We start from the raw sequence: 20,992 nt of genomic DNA on the forward strand, positions 1-20,992 counted from the left end.
ACTTCATTATGCCAAAACAGAGGCAGTCAGAAACAATATTTAATATTGCTTAATCATATGCCTCAAGAGGAAGAATTTGATCTACATGCTCTATAAAGCACAGAGATTGCTATAGCACAACGTCAATCGACATCATCGCTGTGTTTGTATGATATCAGTCAATTGGGACTATGAATCTGTAAAAATTGTAAATGTGCTCTATATTGCCATTTCTGATTCATCGCTCTCAGGTGCATCTTGCAAGGGTTCCATGGTGTAATGGTTAGCACTTTGGACTTTGAATCCAACGATCCGAGTTCAAGTCTCGGTGGCACTGTTATCTTGCTCTTACACTCCATTTTCTAATTTCTCAAATTACAATTCAACAGAGTTAATATTCAGAAGTTCAGTCGACTCTCTCTGCACGACATTACATTTAAATGCACTTTGGTGCCTGATACCAATACAGTGATGCAACTACATATCGTTAATGTACAATCCCTAAGGTCAATCAGAGTGGGCACCCAGATATCTCTCAGAAACATTTTCCACAGATGAATAATGTCCAACCTTAACTCTATGAAAAGAAAAATGTACACACTATGTGCAGTAGATTCTCTGCTCACTGGAACATGCAGAAACAACATTGATGTGAAAAGATTGGAAAAAGCCCTATTTTATTAACATTAAAAAATGTTATACAATTATTTTGGTGAATCATATTCACTTTCACAATCATTCCTATGTTTCAAGCAATTTGATGGTCTTATTAAATGTGTAAAAAATGTAATTCTTTGAGTTGACAAACTGTATGGAGAGCAAACTTTTTATAACTTACAAGAGTTATGAGTTCTAGAAAGTAGTGCATTTACTGATCAAGTGCCCTTGTTTAAATGTACTTACTTTATTTGGATCACACCTTTCTCGAAAGAAGAAATAAACTCTAAATTATCAGGAAACAATTCAACTGATTTTAGGGGCCTCCTGGGCTTTCAATGCAAATCGCTGAGATCAAAAGCCAGTTTAATAGCCATTATACCTTGGAGCTTTGGAGATATGAGAATGGGCAGTTTCTTTGTGGCAAAAGAGAGTCATCCCCAGAAACTATTAATATTCTTTGGTCAAAGAAGACTGCCATCAAAGTGGGCTGTAAAGCAAAGCTATTGCTGTTATATCTATCTGCAAATGAAAGGCAACTCTAAAAGAGAAGCAGCCCCAAGGTCCCACCGAGACTTGAACTCGGATCGCTGGATTCAGAGTCCAGAGTGCTAACCATTACACCATGGAACCCACATATTCAGTAGCATGATGCACTTCATTCTGGAAAAACAGAGCACATCAGAGAAAATATGTAATATTCCTATATCATTAGACTCCAGAGGAAGAATTTGATCCAAATGAGACATGAAGCCAATACTTTGCGATTGCACAGCATCCAACAGCAACAGTGCTGCTTCGATATAATATCAGTAAACGGTTACTATAGGTCAGTAAAAATCGTGACTGTGCCCTATATTCTCATTGCCCTTATGAAGCTCTGCTCAACAAGGGTTCCATGGTGTAATGGTTAGCACTTTGGACTTTGAATCCAGCGATCCGAGTTCAAGTCTCGGTGGAACCTCTCTCTTGCTCTAACACACTTTGTCTCCTTGTTGTCTTAAATTATAGGCCAAAGATAGTAATATTCATAAGGTTAGTGGTGTAGGGTATTCATTTTCGCTCTCACTCTCTGGCATAACTTTTCATAAAAATCCACTTTTGTGCCTAGCACCTTAACCTTTATGCATTTTTTTTAAATGTATGAACAGTGAGGTCATTCTGAGTCGATGGGCAGATCTGCATCGGAAACATACATAAAAGATTTGAAATTTTCAAACTTAACTCAATGTTAAGAAACATGCTCAATCTGTGACCCAATGGATTCTCTTTTTACTTGAAGATGCAGCAACAACATTAATAATACCATTTTGGGAAAAGCAGCTCTATTGTATCGCCATTCTCTTTCAAAATTGTTAAAGGGTTAATCCTATGAAAAGCGACCACATTCAGAATCAATGATATTAATCAAGCGTCTTAACAGTCTTTACATGTTTGTAAAATGAAGGTATCAGTTTGAGATGAAAAATAGAACGAAGAACACACTTTTCTTAATTCACAAAAGGCCTGAGGTGTATAAATACTGTTTGTACCGACCAAGGGCCCATTCGTGAATGTACTTACTTTAGTTGGATCATACCTTTCTTCAAAGAAGACATCCACAATAAACGATAAGGGAAAGGTTCGACTGATGGTAAACTCTTACAGAGATTTGAATGCAAATTATTGGATTCAACCTCCAGGGTGCTACCATTACACCATGGGTCTTTCACACCACAGAAAGTGGTGGGTTTCATTGTGGCTAAAGAGCGTCATCCATGGAAAATCTTTCTTTTTTCAAATGCACCCAGGGAATAATGCTATGAAAGTGGGCGACACATCAGCGTCATTGCTATTAAAACAAGACACTGAGAGGAAAACAAACACAGTAATTCCCAAGGTCCCACCGAGATTTGAACTCGGATCGCTGGATTCAGAGTCCAGAGTGCTAACCATTACACCATGGAACCTACATACTTAGTGACATGATGAACGTCATTGCAGCAAAAAAAGAGCCTTTTAGAGAATGTATGCAATATTCTTCTATCTTATGCCTCCAGAGGAAGAATCCTATCCAAATGAGCTGTAAAGCAAAGAGTTTGCTATTGCGCAACAACCAACTAAACAGTTCCACATTTGCATAATATCCTTGGGCTAGGAATATGAGTTTGTTAAAATGATGCATGAGATCTCGATTCTCATTTCTGTTACAACTCTGTCAGGTTGCACCAGCAAGGGGCCCATGGTGTAATGGTTAGCAAAGAACATTACTGAAGGGCCCCTCGGCCAGCCAGAAAGCCAAAATGGAGAGAACGGGCATGAACTGGTTGTGAATGAGCTTCAAAATGTGTTCACAGGTAATTGAACTGGTGATCTCCTCAGTTTATACACCTGGAACTCCTGTCAATAGCAACAGTCGGCAGCTGGGTTACCAGACATTTCGTCGAAAAAAATTTGTCGACAGGACAATTGGTCGAAACCATTTGGTCGAAAACCAAATGGTCGAATTGCTTTGTTTTTTATTTTCACATTTTTTTTTGGGGGGGGTTTTGGGGGGGTTCCCGCCAACCCCCTTTTTTTCTAAAAACCCCTTTTTTTCCCTAAACTACAACCTAAAAAATATATATATAAATAAATAAAAAAATCGACCATTTGGCTTTCGACCAAATTACGTCGACCAAATGTCTTTCGACGAAATGTCCGGACAGCGGCAGCTGGTCTGTGTCAGTAATGGCAATTTGATTTTGCCATTTTCACAACTCCCTAATAAATGAACAAAATGTTCCATTTGTAGGCACAGTTACATGCTATGGTATGTATACCATGCTTAATAACCACCATAGGAGGCTCAGAGCACCATCCGCATTCTTACGTACAAAACATGTAAGGAAATAATCAGATCTTTTGCTCTGCAGGAGTCAGGCTTCTTTAAAGCCTGACAAAGTGGCAGAGTGCCATTGTAAACTGAGGCATGATGAAACCATGCCCAAGAACCCAGGCAGGTTAAACCCTTCCACTCATGCCCCTAGGCCTATAGACAGGGCAGCTGGCATGGATTATGGACACTTTTAACATAGGGTGGTTTTTCAACCTTATCTCCTCTGGGAGCAAAGCGCTGGACAGGGTTTCCTGTACGTTTTTGAGGTTCGCAGGGATCTATGTGTGGATGTTTCTTGGTGTGAAAAGCATGACACCTTTTGGGGTGACACCAGGCTCTTCTGGGAGTTAATTTGCATAATCTCTACTTTCTATTTTATGTGACATGGGCTGCAGTTACATTGTTCTGTTAATAGAGGGCAACACACAGGTCATAGTTCCAAACAGGGGTGCACAGTCTGCTTGCTAGCTTACATTTACAGTTCTATTTGGGATTCACCGCCTTTTCATAAACTGAGTACTCTTCCGGAGTATTTCTAACTTATGTAGGTGTTTTGGGGGTGTTACGTGCCTTTGTATGACTGCTGCAAACCACTTGATATTAGACATTGATTGGAAACGACATAAAAAATCCTGACACATATTGTAAGCGGACATCTATATTAGCTAATATAAGTAAACAGACATCACTCCCCCCTCCCCACAAAAAGGGATGTATGCGTACACAAAAAATAAAAATGAAAAACAAGCAACTACTGCAGTTAAAATCTAAAAATGTAAATTCAGTTACATGATCATGACTCGGAAGGGGAAGTTAAAAAGTAAAAAAACACACGGTAGGAGAGAGGTTAGCTTTACATGCCATGAGGGAGGAAGAGGTCTTCCAAGCACTGTTGTGTATGTTGGTCAATCCCTCTGAAACGCAAAAGGGATGTGCACATAGAAATCAAAGCAGAGTCATCCAGAGAGACTATTTAATTCTTTTTTTTTCAAATTCTCAAAAGGAAGCTGCTATCAAATTGAACTATTCATCACAGCCACTGCTAGGAAATCTATGTGCATAAAATGACAATACACCCAAAGGAAAACAAAATATAGCTATAACATGTCAGATTACTAAATTCAGAGTCCAGCCTACTAACCATTAGACCATGGAACCTAAATACTTCCGCAAATGCTGAACTTCATTATGCCAAAACAGAGGCAGTCAGAAACAATATTTAATATTGCTTAATCATATGCCTCAAGAGGAAGAATTTGATCTACATGCTCTATAAAGCACAGAGATTGCTATAGCACAACGTCAATCGACAACATCGCTGTGTTTGTATGATATCAGTCAATTGGGACTATGAATCTGTAAAAATTGTAAATGTGCTCTATATTGCCATTTCTGATTCATCGCTCTCAGGTGCATCTTGCAAGGGTTCCATGGTGTAATGGTTAGCACTTTGGACTTTGAATCCAACGATCTGAGTTCAAGTCTCGGTGGGACCGTTATCTTGCTCTTACACTCCATTTTCTAATTTCTCAAATTACAATTCAACAGAGTTAATATTCAGAAGTTCAGTCGACTCTCTCTGCACGACATTACATTTAAATGCACTTTGGTGCCTGATACCAATACAGTGATGCAACTACATATCGTTAATGTACAATCCCTAAGGTCAATCAGAGTGGGCACCCAGATATCTCTCAGAAACATTTTCCACAGATGAATAATGTCCAACCTTAACTCTATGAAAAGAAAAATGTACACACTATGTGCAGTAGATTCTCTGCTCACTGGAACATGCAGAAACAACATTGATGTGAAAAGATTGGAAAAAGCCCTATTTTATTAACATTAAAAAATGTTATACAATTATTTTGGTGAATCATATTCACTTTCACAATCATTCCTATGTTTCAAGCAATTTGATGGTCTTATTAAATGTGTAAAAAATGTAATTCTTTGAGTTGACAAACTGTATGGAGAGCAAACTTTTTATAACTTACAAGAGTTATGAGTTCTAGAAAGTAGTGCATTTACTGATCAAGTGCCCTTGTTTAAATGTACTTACTTTATTTGGATCACACCTTTCTCGAAAGAAGAAATAAACTCTAAATTATCAGGAAACAATTCAACTGATTTTAGGGGCCTCCTGGGCTTTCAATGCAAATCGCTGAGATCAAAAGCCAGTTTAATAGCCATTATACCTTGGAGCTTTGGAGATATGAGAATGGGCAGTTTCTTTGTGGCAAAAGAGAGTCATCCCCAGAAACTATTAATATTCTTTGGTCAAAGAAGACTGCCATCAAAGTGGGCTGTAAAGCAAAGCTATTGCTGTTATATCTATCTGCAAATGAAAGGCAACTCTAAAAGAGAAGCAGCCCCAAGGTCCCACCGAGACTTGAACTCGGATCGCTGGATTCAGAGTCCAGAGTGCTAACCATTACACCATTGAACCCACATATTCAGTAGCATGATGCACTTCATTCTGGAAAAACAGAGCACATCAGAGAAAATATGTAATATTCCTATATCATTAGACTCCAGAGGAAGAATTTGATCCAAATGAGACATGAAGCCAATACTTTGCGATTGCACAGCATCCAACAGCAACAGTGCTGCTTCGATATAATATCAGTAAACGGTTACTATAGGTCAGTAAAAATCTTGACTGTGCCCTATATTCTCATTGCCCTTATGAAGCTCTGCTCAACAAGGGTTCCATGGTGTAATGGTTAGCACTTTGGACTTTGAATCCAGCGATCCGAGTTCAAGTCTCGGTGGAACCTCTCTCTTGCTCTAACACACTTTGTCTCCTTGTTGTCTTAAATTATAGGCCAAAGATAGTAATATTCATAAGGTTAGTGGTGTAGGGTATTCATTTTCGCTCTCACTCTCTGGCATAACTTTTCATAAAAATCCACTTTTGTGCCTAGCACCTTAACCTTTATGCATTTTTTTTAAATGTATGAACAGTGAGGTCATTCTGAGTCGATGGGCAGATCTGCATCGGAAACATACATAAAAGATTTGAAATTTTCAAACTTAACTCAATGTTAAGAAACATGCTCAATCTGTGACCCAATGGATTCTCTTTTTACTTGAAGATGCAGCAACAACATTAATAATACCATTTTGGGAAAAGCAGCTCTATTGTATCGCCATTCTCTTTCAAAATTGTTAAAGGGTTAATCCTATGAAAAGCGACCACATTCAGAATCAATGATATTAATCAAGCGTCTTAACAGTCTTTACATGTTTGTAAAATGAAGGTATCAGTTTGAGATGAAAAATAGAACGAAGAACACACTTTTCTTAATTCACAAAAGGCCTGAGGTGTATAAATACTGTTTGTACCGACCAAGGGCCCATTCGTGAATGTACTTACTTTAGTTGGATCATACCTTTCTTCAAAGAAGACATCCACAATAAACGATAAGGGAAAGGTTCGACTGATGGTAAACTCTTACAGAGATTTGAATGCAAATTATTGGATTCAACCTCCAGGGTGCTACCATTACACCATGGGTCTTTCACACCACAGAAAGTGGTGGGTTTCATTGTGGCTAAAGAGCGTCATCCATGGAAAATCTTTCTTTTTTCAAATGCACCCAGGGAATAATGCTATGAAAGTGGGCGACACATCAGCGTCATTGCTATTAAAACAAGACACTGAGAGGAAAACAAACACAGTAATTCCCAAGGTCCCACCGAGATTTGAACTCGGATCGCTGGATTCAGAGTCCAGAGTGCTAACCATTACACCATGGAACCTACATACTTAGTGACATGATGAACGTCATTGCAGCAAAAAAAGAGCCTTTTAGAGAATGTATGCAATATTCTTTTATCTTATGCCTCCAGAGGAAGAATCCTATCCAAATGAGCTGTAAAGCAAAGAGTTTGCTATTGCGCAACAACCAACTAAACAGTTCCACATTTGCATAATATCCTTGGGCTAGGAATATGAGTTTGTTAAAATGATGCATGAGATCTCGATTCTCATTTCTGTTACAACTCTGTCAGGTTGCACCAGCAAGGGGCCCATGGTGTAATGGTTAGCAAAGAACATTACTGAAGGGCCCCTCGGCCAGCCAGAAAGCCAAAATGGAGAGAACGGGCATGAACTGGTTGTGAATGAGCTTCAAAATGCGTTCACAGGTAATTGAACTGGTGATCTCCTCAGTTTATACACCTGGAACTCCTGTCAATAGCAACAGTCGGCAGCTGGGTTGCCAGACATTTCGTCGAAAAAAATGTGTCGACAGGACAATTGGTCGAAACCATTTGGTCGAAAACCAAATGGTCGAATTGCTTTGTTTTTTATTTTCACATTTTTTTTGGGGGGGGGTTTGGGGGGGTCCCCCCAACCCCCTTTTTTTCCCTAAACTACAACCTAAAAAATATATATATAAATAAATAAAAAAATCGACCATTTGGCTTTCGACCAAATTACGTCGACCAAATGTCTTTCGACTAAATGTCTTTCGACGAAATGGCCGGACAGCGGCAGCTGGTCTGTGTCAGTAATGGCAATTTGATTTTGCCATTTTCACAACTCCCTAATAAATGAACAAAATGTTCCATTTGTAGGCACAGTTACATGCTATGGTATGTATACCATGCTTAATAACCACCATAGGAGGCTCAGAGCACCATCCGCATTCTTACGTACAAAACATGTAAGGAAATAATCAGATCTTTTGCTCTGCAGGAGTCAGGCTTCTTTAAAGCCTGACAAAGTGGCAGAGTGCCATTGTAAACTGAGGCATGATGAAACCATGCCCAAGAACCCAGGCAGGTTAAACCCTTCCACTCATGCCCCTAGGCCCCGATCGGCCACTAACGGCCAGGTTCTATAGACAGGGCAGCTGGCATGGATTATGGACACTTTTAACATAGGGTGGTTTTTCAACCTTATCTCCTCTGGGAGCAAAGCGCTGGACAGGGTTTCCTGTACGTTTTTGAGGTTCGCAGGGATCTATGTGTGGATGTTTCTTGGTGTGAAAAGCATGACACCTTTTGGGGTGACACCAGGCTCTTCTGGGAGTTAATTTGCATAATCTCTACTTTCTATTTTATGTGACATGGGCTGCAGTTACATTGTTCTGTTAATAGAGGGCAACACACAGGTCATAGTTCCAAACAGGGGTGCACAGTCTGCTTGCTAGCTTACATTTACAGTTCTATTTGGGATTCACCGCCTTTTCATAAACTGAGTACTCTTCCGGAGTATTTCTAACTTATGTAGGTGTTTTGGGGGTGTTACGTGCCTTTGTATGACTGCTGCAAACCACTTGATATTAGACATTGATTGGAAACGACATAAAAATTCCTGACACATATTGTAAGCGGACATAAAATGACCTATATTAGCTAATATAAGTAAACAGACATCACTCCCCCCTCCCCACAAAAAGGGATGTATGCGTACACAAAAAATAAAAATGAAAAACAAGCAACTACTGCAGTTAAAATCTAAAAATGTAAATTCAGTTACATGATCATGACTCGGAAGGGGAAGTTAAAAAGTAAAAAAACACACGGTAGGAGAGAGGTTAGCTTTACATGCCATGAGGGAGGAAGAGGTCTTCCAAGCACTGTTGTGTATGTTGGTCAATCCCTCTGAAACGCAAAAGGGATGTGCACATAGAAATCAAAGCAGAGTCATCCAGAGAGACTATTTAATTCTTTTTTTTTCAAATTCTCAAAAGGAAGCTGCTATCAAATTGAACTATTCATCACAGCCACTGCTAGGAAATCTATGTGCATAAAATGACAATACACCCAAAGGAAAACAAAATATAGCTATAACATGTCAGATTACTAAATTCAGAGTCCAGCCAACTAACCATTAGACCATGGAACCTAAATACTTCCGCAAATGCTGAACTTCATTATGCCAAAACAGAGGCAGTCAGAAACAATATTTAATATTGCTTAATCATATGCCTCAAGAGGAAGAATTTGATCTACATGCTCTATAAAGCACAGAGATTGCTATAGCACAACGTCAATCGACAACATCGCTGTGTTTGTATGATATCAGTCAATTGGGACTATGAATCTGTAAAAATTGTAAATGTGCTCTATATTGCCATTTCTGATTCATCGCTCTCAGGTGCATCTTGCAAGGGTTCCATGGTGTAATGGTTAGCACTTTGGACTTTGAATCCAACGATCCGAGTTCAAGTCTCGGTGGGACCGTTATCTTGCTCTTACACTCCATTTTCTAATTTCTCAAATTACAATTCAACAGAGTTAATATTCAGAAGTTCAGTCGACTCTCTCTGCACGACATTACATTTAAATGCACTTTGGTGCCTGATACCAATACAGTGATGCAACTACATATCGTTAATGTACAATCCCTAAGGTCAATCAGAGTGGGCACCCAGATATCTCTCAGAAACATTTTCCACAGATGAATAATGTCCAACCTTAACTCTATGAAAAGAAAAATGTACACACTATGTGCAGTGGATTCTCTGCTCACTGGAACATGCAGAAACAACATTGATGTGAAAAGATTGGAAAAAGCCCTATTTTATTAACATTAAAAAATGTTATACAATTATTTTGGTGAATCATATTCACTTTCACAATCATTCCTATGTTTCAAGCAATTTGATGGTCTTATTAAATGTGTAAAAAATGTAATTCTTTGAGTTGACAAACTGTATGGAGAGCAAACTTTTTATAACTTACAAGAGTTATGAGTTCTAGAAAGTAGTGCATTTACTGATCAAGTGCCCTTGTTTAAATGTACTTACTTTATTTGGATCACACCTTTCTCGAAAGAAGAAATAAACTCTAAATTATCAGGAAACAATTCAACTGATTTTAGGGGCCTCCTGGGCTTTCAATGTAAATCGCTGAGATCAAAAGCCAGTTTAATAGCCATTATACCTTGGAGCTTTGGAGATATGAGAGTGGGCAGTTTCTTTGTGGCAAAAGAGAGTCATCCCCAGAAACTATTAATATTCTTTGGTCAAAGAAGACTGCCATCAAAGTGGGCTGTAAAGCAAAGCTATTGCTGTTATATCTATCTGCAAATGAAAGGCAACTCTAAAAGAGAAGCAGCCCCAAGGTCCCACCGAGACTTGAACTCGGATCGCTGGATTCAGAGTCCAGAGTGCTAACCATTACACCATGGAACCCACATATTCAGTAGCCTGATGCACTTCATTCTGGAAAAACAGAGCACATCAGAGAAAATATGTAATATTCCTATATCATTAGACTCCAGAGGAAGAATTTGATCCAAATGAGACATGAAGCCAATACTTTGCGATTGCACAGCATCCAACAGCAACAGTGCTGCTTCGATATAATATCAGTAAACGGTTACTATAGGTCAGTAAAAACCTTGACTGTGCCCTATATTCTCATTGCCCTTATGAAGCTCTGCTCAACAAGGGTTCCATGGTGTAATGGTTAGCACTTTGGACTTTGAATCCAGCGATCCGAGTTCAAGTCTCGATGGAACCTCTCTCTTGCTCTAACACACTTTGTCTCCTTGTTGTCTTAAATTATAGGCCAAAGATAGTAATATTCATAAGGTTAGTGGTGTAGGGTATTCATTTTCGCTCTCACTCTCTGGCATAACTTTTCATAAAAATCCACTTTTGTGCCTAGCACCTTAACCTTTATGCATTTTTTTTAAATGTATGAACAGTGAGGTCATTCTGAGTCGATGGGCAGATCTGCATCGGAAACATACATAAAAGATTTGAAATTTTCAAACTTAACTCAATGTTAAGAAACATGCTCAATCTGTGACCCAATGGATTCTCTTTTTACTTGAAGATGCAGCAACAACATTAATAATACCATTTTGGGAAAAGCAGCTCTATTGTATCGCCATTCTCTTTCAAAATTGTTAAAGGGTTAATCCTATGAAAAGCGACCACATTCAGAATCAATGATATTAATCAAGCGTCTTAACAGTTTAATGTTTGTAAAATGAAGGTATCAGTTTGAGATGAAAAATAGAACGAAGAACACACTTTTCTTAATTCACAAAAGGCCTGAGGTGTATAAATACTGTTTGTACCGACCAAGGGCCCATTCGTGAATGTACTTACTTTAGTTGGATCATACCTTTCTTCAAAGAAGACATCCACAATAAACGATAAGGGAAAGGTTCGACTGATGGTAAACTCTTACAGAGATTTGAATGCAAATTATTGGATTCAACCTCCAGGGTGCTACCATTACACCATGGGTCTTTCACACCACAGAAAGTGGTGGGTTTCATTGTGGCTAAAGAGCGTCATCCATGGAAAATCTTTCTTTTTTCAAATGCACCCAGGGAATAATGCTATGAAAGTGGGCGACACATCAGCGTCATTGCTATTAAAACAAGACACTGAGAGGAAAACAAACACAGTAATTCCCAAGGTCCCACCGAGATTTGAACTCGGATCGCTGGATTCAGAGTCCAGAGTGCTAACCATTACACCATGGAACCTACATACTTAGTGACATGATGAACGTCATTGCAGCAAAAAAAGAGCCTTTTAGAGAATGTATGCAATATTCTTTTATCTTATGCCTCCAGAGGAAGAATCCTATCCAAATGAGCTGTAAAGCAAAGAGTTTGCTATTGCGCAACAACCAACTAAACAGTTCCACATTTGCATAATATCCTTGGGCTAGGAATATGAGTTTGTTAAAATGATGCATGAGATCTCGATTCTCATTTCTGTTACAACTCTGTCAGGTTGCACCAGCAAGGGGCCCATGGTGTAATGGTTAGCAAAGAACATTACTGAAGGGCCCCTCGGCCAGCCAGAAAGCCAAAATGGAGAGAACGGGCATGAACTGGTTGTGAATGAGCTTCAAAATGCGTTCACAGGTAATTGAACTGGTGATCTCCTCAGTTTATACACCTGGAACTCCTGTCAATAGCAACAGTCGGCAGCTGGGTTGCCAGACATTTCGTCGAAAAAAATGTGTCGACAGGACAATTGGTCGAAACCATTTGGTCGAAAACCAAATGGTCGAATTGCTTTGTTTTTTATTTTCACATTTTTTTTGGGGGGGGGTTTGGGGGGGTCCCCCCAACCCCCTTTTTTTCCCTAAACTACAAACTAAAAAATATATATATAAATAAATAAAAAAATCGACCATTTGGCTTTCGACCAAATTACGTCGACCAAATGTCTTTCGACTAAATGTCTTTCGACGAAATGGCCGGACAGCGGCAGCTGGTCTGTGTCAGTAATGGCAATTTGATTTTGCCATTTTCACAACTCCCTAATAAATGAACAAAATGTTCCATTTGTAGGCACAGTTACATGCTATGGTATGTATACCATGCTTAATAACCACCATAGGAGGCTCAGAGCACCATCCGCATTCTTACGTACAAAACATGTAAGGAAATAATCAGATCTTTTGCTCTGCAGGAGTCAGGCTTCTTTAAAGCCTGACAAAGTGGCAGAGTGCCATTGTAAACTGAGGCATGATGAAACCATGCCCAAGAACCCAGGCAGGTTAAACCCTTCCACTCATGCCCCTAGGCCCCGATCGGCCACTAACGGCCAGGTTCTATAGACAGGGCAGCTGGCATGGATTATGGACACTTTTAACATAGGGTGGTTTTTCAACCTTATCTCCTCTGGGAGCAAAGCGCTGGACAGGGTTTCCTGTACGTTTTTGAGGTTCGCAGGGATCTATGTGTGGATGTTTCTTGGTGTGAAAAGCATGACACCTTTTGGGGTGACACCAGGCTCTTCTGGGAGTTAATTTGCATAATCTCTACTTTCTATTTTATGTGACATGGGCTGCAGTTACATTGTTCTGTTAATAGAGGGCAACACACAGGTCATAGTTCCAAACAGGGGTGCACAGTCTGCTTGCTAGCTTACATTTACAGTTCTATTTGGGATTCACCGCCTTTTCATAAACTGAGTACTCTTCCGGAGTATTTCTAACTTATGTAGGTGTTTTGGGGGTGTTACGTGCCTTTGTATGACTGCTGCAAACCACTTGATATTAGACATTGATTGGAAACGACATAAAAATTCCTGACACATATTGTAAGCGGACATAAAATGACCTATATTAGCTAATATAAGTAAACAGACATCACTCCCCCCTCCCCACAAAAAGGGATGTATGCGTACACAAAAAATAAAAATGAAAAACAAGCAACTACTGCAGTTAAAATCTAAAAATGTAAATTCAGTTACATGATCATGACTCGGAAGGGGAAGTTAAAAAGTAAAAAAACACACGGTAGGAGAGAGGTTAGCTTTACATGCCATGAGGGAGGAAGAGGTCTTCCAAGCACTGTTGTGTATGTTGGTCAATCCCTCTGAAACGCAAAAGGGATGTGCACATAGAAATCAAAGCAGAGTCATCCAGAGAGACTATTTAATTCTTTTTTTTTCAAATTCTCAAAAGGAAGCTGCTATCAAATTGAACTATTCATCACAGCCACTGCTAGGAAATCTATGTGCATAAAATGACAATACACCCAAAGGAAAACAAAATATAGCTATAACATGTCAGATTACTAAATTCAGAGTCCAGCCAACTAACCATTAGACCATGGAACCTAAATACTTCCGCAAATGCTGAACTTCATTATGCCAAAACAGAGGCAGTCAGAAACAATATTTAATATTGCTTAATCATATGCCTCAAGAGGAAGAATTTGATCTACATGCTCTATAAAGCACAGAGATTGCTATAGCACAACGTCAATCGACAACATCGCTGTGTTTGTATGATATCAGTCAATTGGGACTATGAATCTGTAAAAATTGTAAATGTGCTCTATATTGCCATTTCTGATTCATCGCTCTCAGGTGCATCTTGCAAGGGTTCCATGGTGTAATGGTTAGCACTTTGGACTTTGAATCCAACGATCCGAGTTCAAGTCTCGGTGGGACCGTTATCTTGCTCTTACACTCCATTTTCTAATTTCTCAAATTACAATTCAACAGAGTTAATATTCAGAAGTTCAGTCGACTCTCTCTGCACGACATTACATTTAAATGCACTTTGGTGCCTGATACCAATACAGTGATGCAACTACATATCGTTAATGTACAATCCCTAAGGTCAATCAGAGTGGGCACCCAGATATCTCTCAGAAACATTTTCCACAGATGAATAATGTCCAACCTTAACTCTATGAAAAGAAAAATGTACACACTATGTGCAGTGGATTCTCTGCTCACTGGAACATGCAGAAACAACATTGATGTGAAAAGATTGGAAAAAGCCCTATTTTATTAACATTAAAAAATGTTATACAATTATTTTGGTGAATCATATTCACTTTCACAATCATTCCTATGTTTCAAGCAATTTGATGGTCTTATTAAATGTGTAAAAAATGTAATTCTTTGAGTTGACAAACTGTATGGAGAGCAAACTTTTTATAACTTACAAGAGTTATGAGTTCTAGAAAGTAGTGCATTTACTGATCAAGTGCCCTTGTTTAAATGTACTTACTTTATTTGGATCACACCTTTCTCGAAAGAAGAAATAAACTCTAAATTATCAGGAAACAATTCAACTGATTTTAGGGGCCTCCTGGGCTTTCAATGTAAATCGCTGAGATCAAAAGCCAGTTTAATAGCCATTATACCTTGGAGCTTTGGAGATATGAGAGTGGGCAGTTTCTTTGTGGCAAAAGAGAGTCATCCCCAGAAACTATTAATATTCTTTGGTCAAAGAAGACTGCCATCAAAGTGGGCTGTAAAGCAAAGCTATTGCTGTTATATCTATCTGCAAATGAAAGGCAACTCTAAAAGAGAAGCAGCCCCAAGGTCCCACCGAGACTTGAACTCGGATCGCTGGATTCAGAGTCCAGAGTGCTAACCATTACACCATGGAACCCACATATTCAGTAGCCTGATGCACTTCATTCTGGAAAAACAGAGCACATCAGAGAAAATATGTAATATTCCTATATCATTAGACTCCAGAGGAAGAATTTGATCCAAATGAGACATGAAGCCAATACTTTGCGATTGCACAGCATCCAACAGCAACAGTGCTGCTTCGATATAATATCAGTAAACGGTTACTATAGGTCAGTAAAAACCTTGACTGTGCCCTATATTCTCATTGCCCTTATGAAGCTCTGCTCAACAAGGGTTCCATGGTGTAATGGTTAGCACTTTGGACTTTGAATCCAGCGATCCGAGTTCAAGTCTCGATGGAACCTCTCTCTTGCTCTAACACACTTTGTCTCCTTGTTGTCTTAAATTATAGGCCAAAGATAGTAATATTCATAAGGTTAGTGGTGTAGGGTATTCATTTTCGCTCTCACTCTCTGGCATAACTTTTCATAAAAATCCACTTTTGTGCCTAGCACCTTAACCTTTATGCATTTTTTTTAAATGTATGAACAGTGAGGTCATTCTGAGTCGATGGGCAGATCTGCATCGGAAACATACATAAAAGATTTGAAATTTTCAAACTTAACTCAATGTTAAGAAACATGCTCAATCTGTGACCCAATGGATTCTCTTTTTACTTGAAGATGCAGCAACAACATTAATAATACCATTTTGGGAAAAGCAGCTCTATTGTATCGCCATTCTCTTTCAAAATTGTTAAAGGGTTAATCCTATGAAAAGCGACCACATTCAGAATCAATGATATTAATGAAGCGTCTTAACAGTTTAATGTTTGTAAAATGAAGGTATCAGTTTGAGATGAAAAATAGAACGAAGAACACACTTTTCTTAATTCACAAAAGGCCTGAGGTGTATAAATACTGTTTGTACCGACCAAGGGCCCATTCGTGAATGTACTTACTTTAGTTGGATCATACCTTTCTTCAAAGAAGACATCCACAATAAACGATAAGGGAAAGGTTCGACTGATGGTAAACTCTTACAGAGATTTGAATGCAAATTATTGGATTCAACCTCCAGGGTGCTACCATTACACCATGGGTCTTTCACACCACAGAAAGTGGTGGGTTTCATTGTGGCTAAAGAGCGTCATCCATGGAAAATCTTTCTTTTTTCAAATGCACCCAGGGAATAATGCTATGAAAGTGGGCGACACATCAGCGTCATTGCTATTAAAACAAGACACTGAGAGGAAAACAAACACAGTAATTCCCAAGGTCCCACCGAGATTTGAACTCGGATCGCTGGATTCAGAGTCCAGAGTGCTAACCATTGCAGCAAAAAGAGAGCCTTTTAGAGAATGTATGCAATATTCTTTTATCTTATGCCTCCAGAGGAAGAATCCTATCCAAATGAGCTGTAAAGCAAAGAGTTTGCTATTGCGCAACAACCAACTAAACAGTTCCACATTTGCATAATATCCGTGGGCTAGGAATATGAGTTTGTTAAAATGATGCATGAGATCTCGATTCTCATTTCTGTTACAACTCTGTCAGGTTGCACCAGCAAGGGGCCCATGGTGTAATGGTTAGCAAAGAACATTACTGAAGGGCCCCTCGGCCAGCCAGAAAGCCAAAATGGAGAGAACGGGCATGAACTGGTTGTGAATGAGCTTCAAAATGCGTTCACAGGTAATTGAACTGGTGATCTCCTCAGTTTATACACCTGGAACTCCTGTCAATAGCAACAGTCGGCAGCTGGGTTGCCAGACATTTCGTCGAAAAAAATTTGTCGACAGGACAATTGGTCGAAACCATTTGGTCGAAAACCAAATGGTCGAATTGCTTTGTTTTTTATTTTCACATTTTTTTTTGTGGGGGGGTTTGGGGGGGTCCCCCCAACCCCCTTTTTTTCTAAAAACCCCTTTTTTCCCTAAACTACAACCTAAAAAATATATATATATATAAATAAAAAAATCGACCATTTGGCTTTCGACCAAATTACGTCGACCAAATGTCTTTCGACGAAATGTCTTTCGACGAAATGTCCGGACAGCGGCAGCTGGTCTGTGTCAGTAATGGCAATTTGATTTTGCCATTTTCACAACTCCCTAATAAATGAACAAAATGTTCCATTTGTAGGCACAGTTACATGCTATGGTATGTATACCATGCTTAATAACCACCATAGGAGGCTCAGAGCACCATCCGCATTCTTACGTACAAAACATGTAAGGAAATAATCAGATCTTTTGCTCTGCAGGAGTCAGGCTTCTTTAAAGCCTGACAAAGTGGCAGAGTGCCATTGTAAACTGAGGCATGATGAAACCATGCCCAAGAACCCAGGCAGGTTAAACCCTTCCACTCATGCCCCTAGGCCACGAACAGCCACGAACGGCCAGGTTCTATAGACAGGGCAGCTGGCATGGATTATGGACACTTTTAACATAGGGTGGTTTTTCAACCTTATCTCCTCTGGGAGCAAAGCGCTGGACAGGGTTTCCTGTACGTTTTTGAGGTTCGCAGGGATCTATGTGTGGATGTTTCTTGGTGTGAAAAGCATGACACCTTTTGGGGTGACACCAGGCTCTTCTGGGAGTTAATTTGCATAATCTCTACTTTCTATTTTATGTGACATGGGCTGCAGTTACATTGTTCTGTTAATAGAGGGCAACACACAGGTCATAGTTCCAAACAGGGGTGCACAGTCTGCTTGCTAGCTTACATTTACAGTTCTATTTGGGATTCACCGCCTTTTCATAAACTGAGTACTCTTCCGGAGTATTTCTAACTTATGTAGGTGTTTTGGGGGTGTTACGTGCCTTTGTATGACTGCTGCAAACCACTTGATATTAGACATTGATTGGAAACGACATAAAAAATCCTGACACATATTGTAAGCGGACATCTATATTAGCTAATATAAGTAAACAGACATCACTCCCCCCTCCCCACAAAAAGGGATGTATGCGTACACAAAAAATAAAAATGAAAAACAAGCAACTACTGCAGTTAAAATCTAAAAATGTAAATTCAGTTACATGATCATGACTCGGAAGGGGAAGTTAAAAAGTAAAAAAACACACGGTAGGAGAGAGGTTAGCTTTACATGCCATGAGGGAGGAAGAGGTCTTCCAAGCACTGTTGTGTATGTTGGTCAATCCCTCTGAAACGCAAAAGGGATGTGCACATAGAAATCAAAGCAGAGTCATCCAGAGAGACTATTTAATTCTTTTTTTTTCAAATTCTCAAAAGGAAGCTGCTATCAAATTGAACTATTCATCACAGCCACTGCTAGGAAATCTATGTGCATAAAATGACAATACACCCAAAGGAAAACAAAATATAGCTATAACATGTCAGATTACTAAATTCAGAGTCCAGCCTACTAACCATTAGACCATGGAACCTAAATACTTCCGCAAATGCTGAACTTCATTATGCCAAAACAGAGGCAGTCAGAAACAATATTTAATATTGCTTAATCATATGCCTCAAGAGGAAGAATTTGATCTACATGCTCTATAAAGCACAGAGATTGCTATAGCACAACGTCAATCGACAACATCGCTGTGTTTGTATGATATCAGTCAATTGGGACTATGAATCTGTAAAAATTGTAAATGTGCTCTATATTGCCATTTCTGATTCATCGCTCTCAGGTGCATCTTGCAAGGGTTCCATGGTGTAATGGTTAGCACTTTGGACTTTGAATCCAACGATCTGAGTTCAAGTCTCGGTGGGACCGTTATCTTGCTCTTACACTCCATTTTCTAATTTCTCAAATTACAATTCAACAGAGTTAATATTCAGAAGTTCAGTCGACTCTCTCTGCACGACATTACATTTAAATGCACTTTGGTGCCTGATACCAATACAGTGATGCAACTACATATCGTTAATGTACAATCCCTAAGGTCAATCAGAGTGGGCACCCAGATATCTCTCAGAAACATTTTCCACAGATGAATAATGTCCAACCTTAACTCTATGAAAAGAAAAATGTACACACTATGTGCAGTAGATTCTCTGCTCACTGGAACATGCAGAAACAACATTGATGTGAAAAGATTGGAAAAAGCCCTATTTTATTAACATTAAAAAATGTTATACAATTATTTTGGTGAATCATATTCACTTTCACAATCATTCCTATGTTTCAAGCAATTTGATGGTCTTATTAAATGTGTAAAAAATGTAATTCTTTGAGTTGACAAACTGTATGGAGAGCAAACTTTTTATAACTTACAAGAGTTATGAGTTCTAGAAAGTAGTGCATTTACTGATCAAGTGCCCTTGTTTAAATGTACTTACTTTATTTGGATCACACCTTTCTCGAAAGAAGAAATAAACTCTAAATTATCAGGAAACAATTCAACTGATTTTAGGGGCCTCCTGGGCTTTCAATGCAAATCGCTGAGATCAAAAGCCAGTTTAATAGCCATTATACCTTGGAGCTTTGGAGATATGAGAATGGGCAGTTTCTTTGTGGCAAAAGAGAGTCATCCCCAGAAACTATTAATATTCTTTGGTCAAAGAAGACTGCCATCAAAGTGGGCTGTAAAGCAAAGCTATTGCTGTTATATCTATCTGCAAATGAAAGGCAACTCTAAAAGAGAAGCAGCCCCAAGGTCCCACCGAGACTTGAACTCGGATCGCTGGATTCAGAGTCCAGAGTGCTAACCATTACACCATTGAACCCACATATTCAGTAGCATGATGCACTTCCTTCTGGAAAAACAGAGCACATCAGAGAAAATATGTAATATTCCTATATCATTAGACTCCAGAGGAAGAATTTGATCCAAATGAGACATGAAGCCAATACTTTGCGATTGCACAGCATCCAACAGCAACAGTGCTGCTTCGATATAATATCAGTAAACGGTTACTATAGGTCAGTAAAAATCTTGACTGTGCCCTATATTCTCATTGCCCTTATGAAGCTCTGCTCAACAAGGGTTCCATGGTGTAATGGTTAGCACTTTGGACTTTGAATCCAGCGATCCGAGTTCAAGTCTCGGTGGAACCTCTCTCTTGCTCTAACACACTTTGTCTCCTTGTTGTCTTAAATTATAGGCCAAAGATAGTAATATTCATAAGGTTAGTGGTGTAGGGTATTCATTTTCGCTCTCACTCTCTGGCATAACTTTTCATAAAAATCCACTTTTGTGCCTAGCACCTTAACCTTTATGCATTTTTTTTAAATGTATGAACAGTGAGGTCATTCTGAGTCGATGGGCAGATCTGCATCGGAAACATACATAAAAGATTTGAAATTTTCAAACTTAACTCAATGTTAAGAAACATGCTCAATCTGTGACCCAATGGATTCTCTTTTTACTTGAAGATGCAGCAACAACATTAATAATACCATTTTGGGAAAAGCAGCTCTATTGTATCGCCATTCTCTTTCAAAATTGTTAAAGGGTTAATCCTATGAAAAGCGACCACATTCAGAATCAATGATATTAATCAAGCGTCTTAACAGTCTTTACATGTTTGTAAAATGAAGGTATCAGTTTGAGATGAAAAATAGAACGAAGAACACACTTTTCTTAATTCACAAAAGGCCTGAGGTGTATAAATACTGTTTGTACCGACCAAGGGCCCATTCGTGAATGTACTTACTTTAGTTGGATCATACCTTTCTTCAAAGAAGACATCCACAATAAACGATAAGG

The 20,992-nt window shown here is 39.0% G+C and overlaps 18 non-coding genes across 18 annotated transcripts; 10 read left to right on the top strand and 8 right to left on the bottom strand.

Moving 5' to 3' along the window:
- The first annotated feature begins 244 nt into the window (after nt 1–244).
- On the top strand, nt 245–316 carry TRNAQ-UUG (transfer RNA glutamine (anticodon UUG)). Its single transcript has one exon. It is a non-coding gene; the product is annotated as a tRNA-Gln (tRNA).
- Nucleotides 317–1,197: 881 nt separating this feature from the next.
- On the bottom strand, nt 1,198–1,269 carry TRNAQ-CUG (transfer RNA glutamine (anticodon CUG)). The gene has a single exon. It is a non-coding gene; the product is annotated as a tRNA-Gln (tRNA).
- Nucleotides 1,270–1,528: 259 nt separating this feature from the next.
- Nucleotides 1,529–1,600, top strand: TRNAQ-UUG (transfer RNA glutamine (anticodon UUG)). Its single transcript has one exon. It is a non-coding gene; the product is annotated as a tRNA-Gln (tRNA).
- A 913-nt stretch (nt 1,601–2,513) lies between these two features.
- TRNAQ-CUG (transfer RNA glutamine (anticodon CUG)) lies at nt 2,514–2,585 on the bottom strand. Its single transcript has one exon. It is a non-coding gene; the product is annotated as a tRNA-Gln (tRNA).
- A 2,332-nt stretch (nt 2,586–4,917) lies between these two features.
- On the top strand, nt 4,918–4,989 carry TRNAQ-UUG (transfer RNA glutamine (anticodon UUG)). Its single transcript has one exon. It is a non-coding gene; the product is annotated as a tRNA-Gln (tRNA).
- An 881-nt stretch (nt 4,990–5,870) lies between these two features.
- TRNAQ-CUG (transfer RNA glutamine (anticodon CUG)) lies at nt 5,871–5,942 on the bottom strand. The gene has a single exon. It is a non-coding gene; the product is annotated as a tRNA-Gln (tRNA).
- Nucleotides 5,943–6,201: 259 nt separating this feature from the next.
- TRNAQ-UUG (transfer RNA glutamine (anticodon UUG)) lies at nt 6,202–6,273 on the top strand. The gene has a single exon. It is a non-coding gene; the product is annotated as a tRNA-Gln (tRNA).
- A 913-nt stretch (nt 6,274–7,186) lies between these two features.
- Nucleotides 7,187–7,258, bottom strand: TRNAQ-CUG (transfer RNA glutamine (anticodon CUG)). Its single transcript has one exon. It is a non-coding gene; the product is annotated as a tRNA-Gln (tRNA).
- Nucleotides 7,259–9,619: 2,361 nt separating this feature from the next.
- TRNAQ-UUG (transfer RNA glutamine (anticodon UUG)) lies at nt 9,620–9,691 on the top strand. The gene has a single exon. It is a non-coding gene; the product is annotated as a tRNA-Gln (tRNA).
- An 881-nt stretch (nt 9,692–10,572) lies between these two features.
- TRNAQ-CUG (transfer RNA glutamine (anticodon CUG)) lies at nt 10,573–10,644 on the bottom strand. Its single transcript has one exon. It is a non-coding gene; the product is annotated as a tRNA-Gln (tRNA).
- A 259-nt stretch (nt 10,645–10,903) lies between these two features.
- TRNAQ-UUG (transfer RNA glutamine (anticodon UUG)) lies at nt 10,904–10,975 on the top strand. The gene has a single exon. It is a non-coding gene; the product is annotated as a tRNA-Gln (tRNA).
- Nucleotides 10,976–11,885: 910 nt separating this feature from the next.
- On the bottom strand, nt 11,886–11,957 carry TRNAQ-CUG (transfer RNA glutamine (anticodon CUG)). Its single transcript has one exon. It is a non-coding gene; the product is annotated as a tRNA-Gln (tRNA).
- Nucleotides 11,958–14,318: 2,361 nt separating this feature from the next.
- TRNAQ-UUG (transfer RNA glutamine (anticodon UUG)) lies at nt 14,319–14,390 on the top strand. The gene has a single exon. It is a non-coding gene; the product is annotated as a tRNA-Gln (tRNA).
- An 881-nt stretch (nt 14,391–15,271) lies between these two features.
- TRNAQ-CUG (transfer RNA glutamine (anticodon CUG)) lies at nt 15,272–15,343 on the bottom strand. Its single transcript has one exon. It is a non-coding gene; the product is annotated as a tRNA-Gln (tRNA).
- Nucleotides 15,344–15,602: 259 nt separating this feature from the next.
- TRNAQ-UUG (transfer RNA glutamine (anticodon UUG)) lies at nt 15,603–15,674 on the top strand. The gene has a single exon. It is a non-coding gene; the product is annotated as a tRNA-Gln (tRNA).
- Nucleotides 15,675–18,984: 3,310 nt separating this feature from the next.
- On the top strand, nt 18,985–19,056 carry TRNAQ-UUG (transfer RNA glutamine (anticodon UUG)). The gene has a single exon. It is a non-coding gene; the product is annotated as a tRNA-Gln (tRNA).
- An 881-nt stretch (nt 19,057–19,937) lies between these two features.
- On the bottom strand, nt 19,938–20,009 carry TRNAQ-CUG (transfer RNA glutamine (anticodon CUG)). Its single transcript has one exon. It is a non-coding gene; the product is annotated as a tRNA-Gln (tRNA).
- Nucleotides 20,010–20,268: 259 nt separating this feature from the next.
- Nucleotides 20,269–20,340, top strand: TRNAQ-UUG (transfer RNA glutamine (anticodon UUG)). The gene has a single exon. It is a non-coding gene; the product is annotated as a tRNA-Gln (tRNA).
- The last annotated feature ends 652 nt before the right edge of the window (nt 20,341–20,992 follow it).

The sequence above is a fragment of the Ambystoma mexicanum genome, chromosome 5p, assembly GCF_040938575.1.
Source record: "Ambystoma mexicanum isolate Mex_15411 chromosome 5p, UKY_AmexF1_1, whole genome shotgun sequence".
NCBI lineage: Eukaryota > Metazoa > Chordata > Amphibia > Caudata > Ambystomatidae > Ambystoma > Ambystoma mexicanum.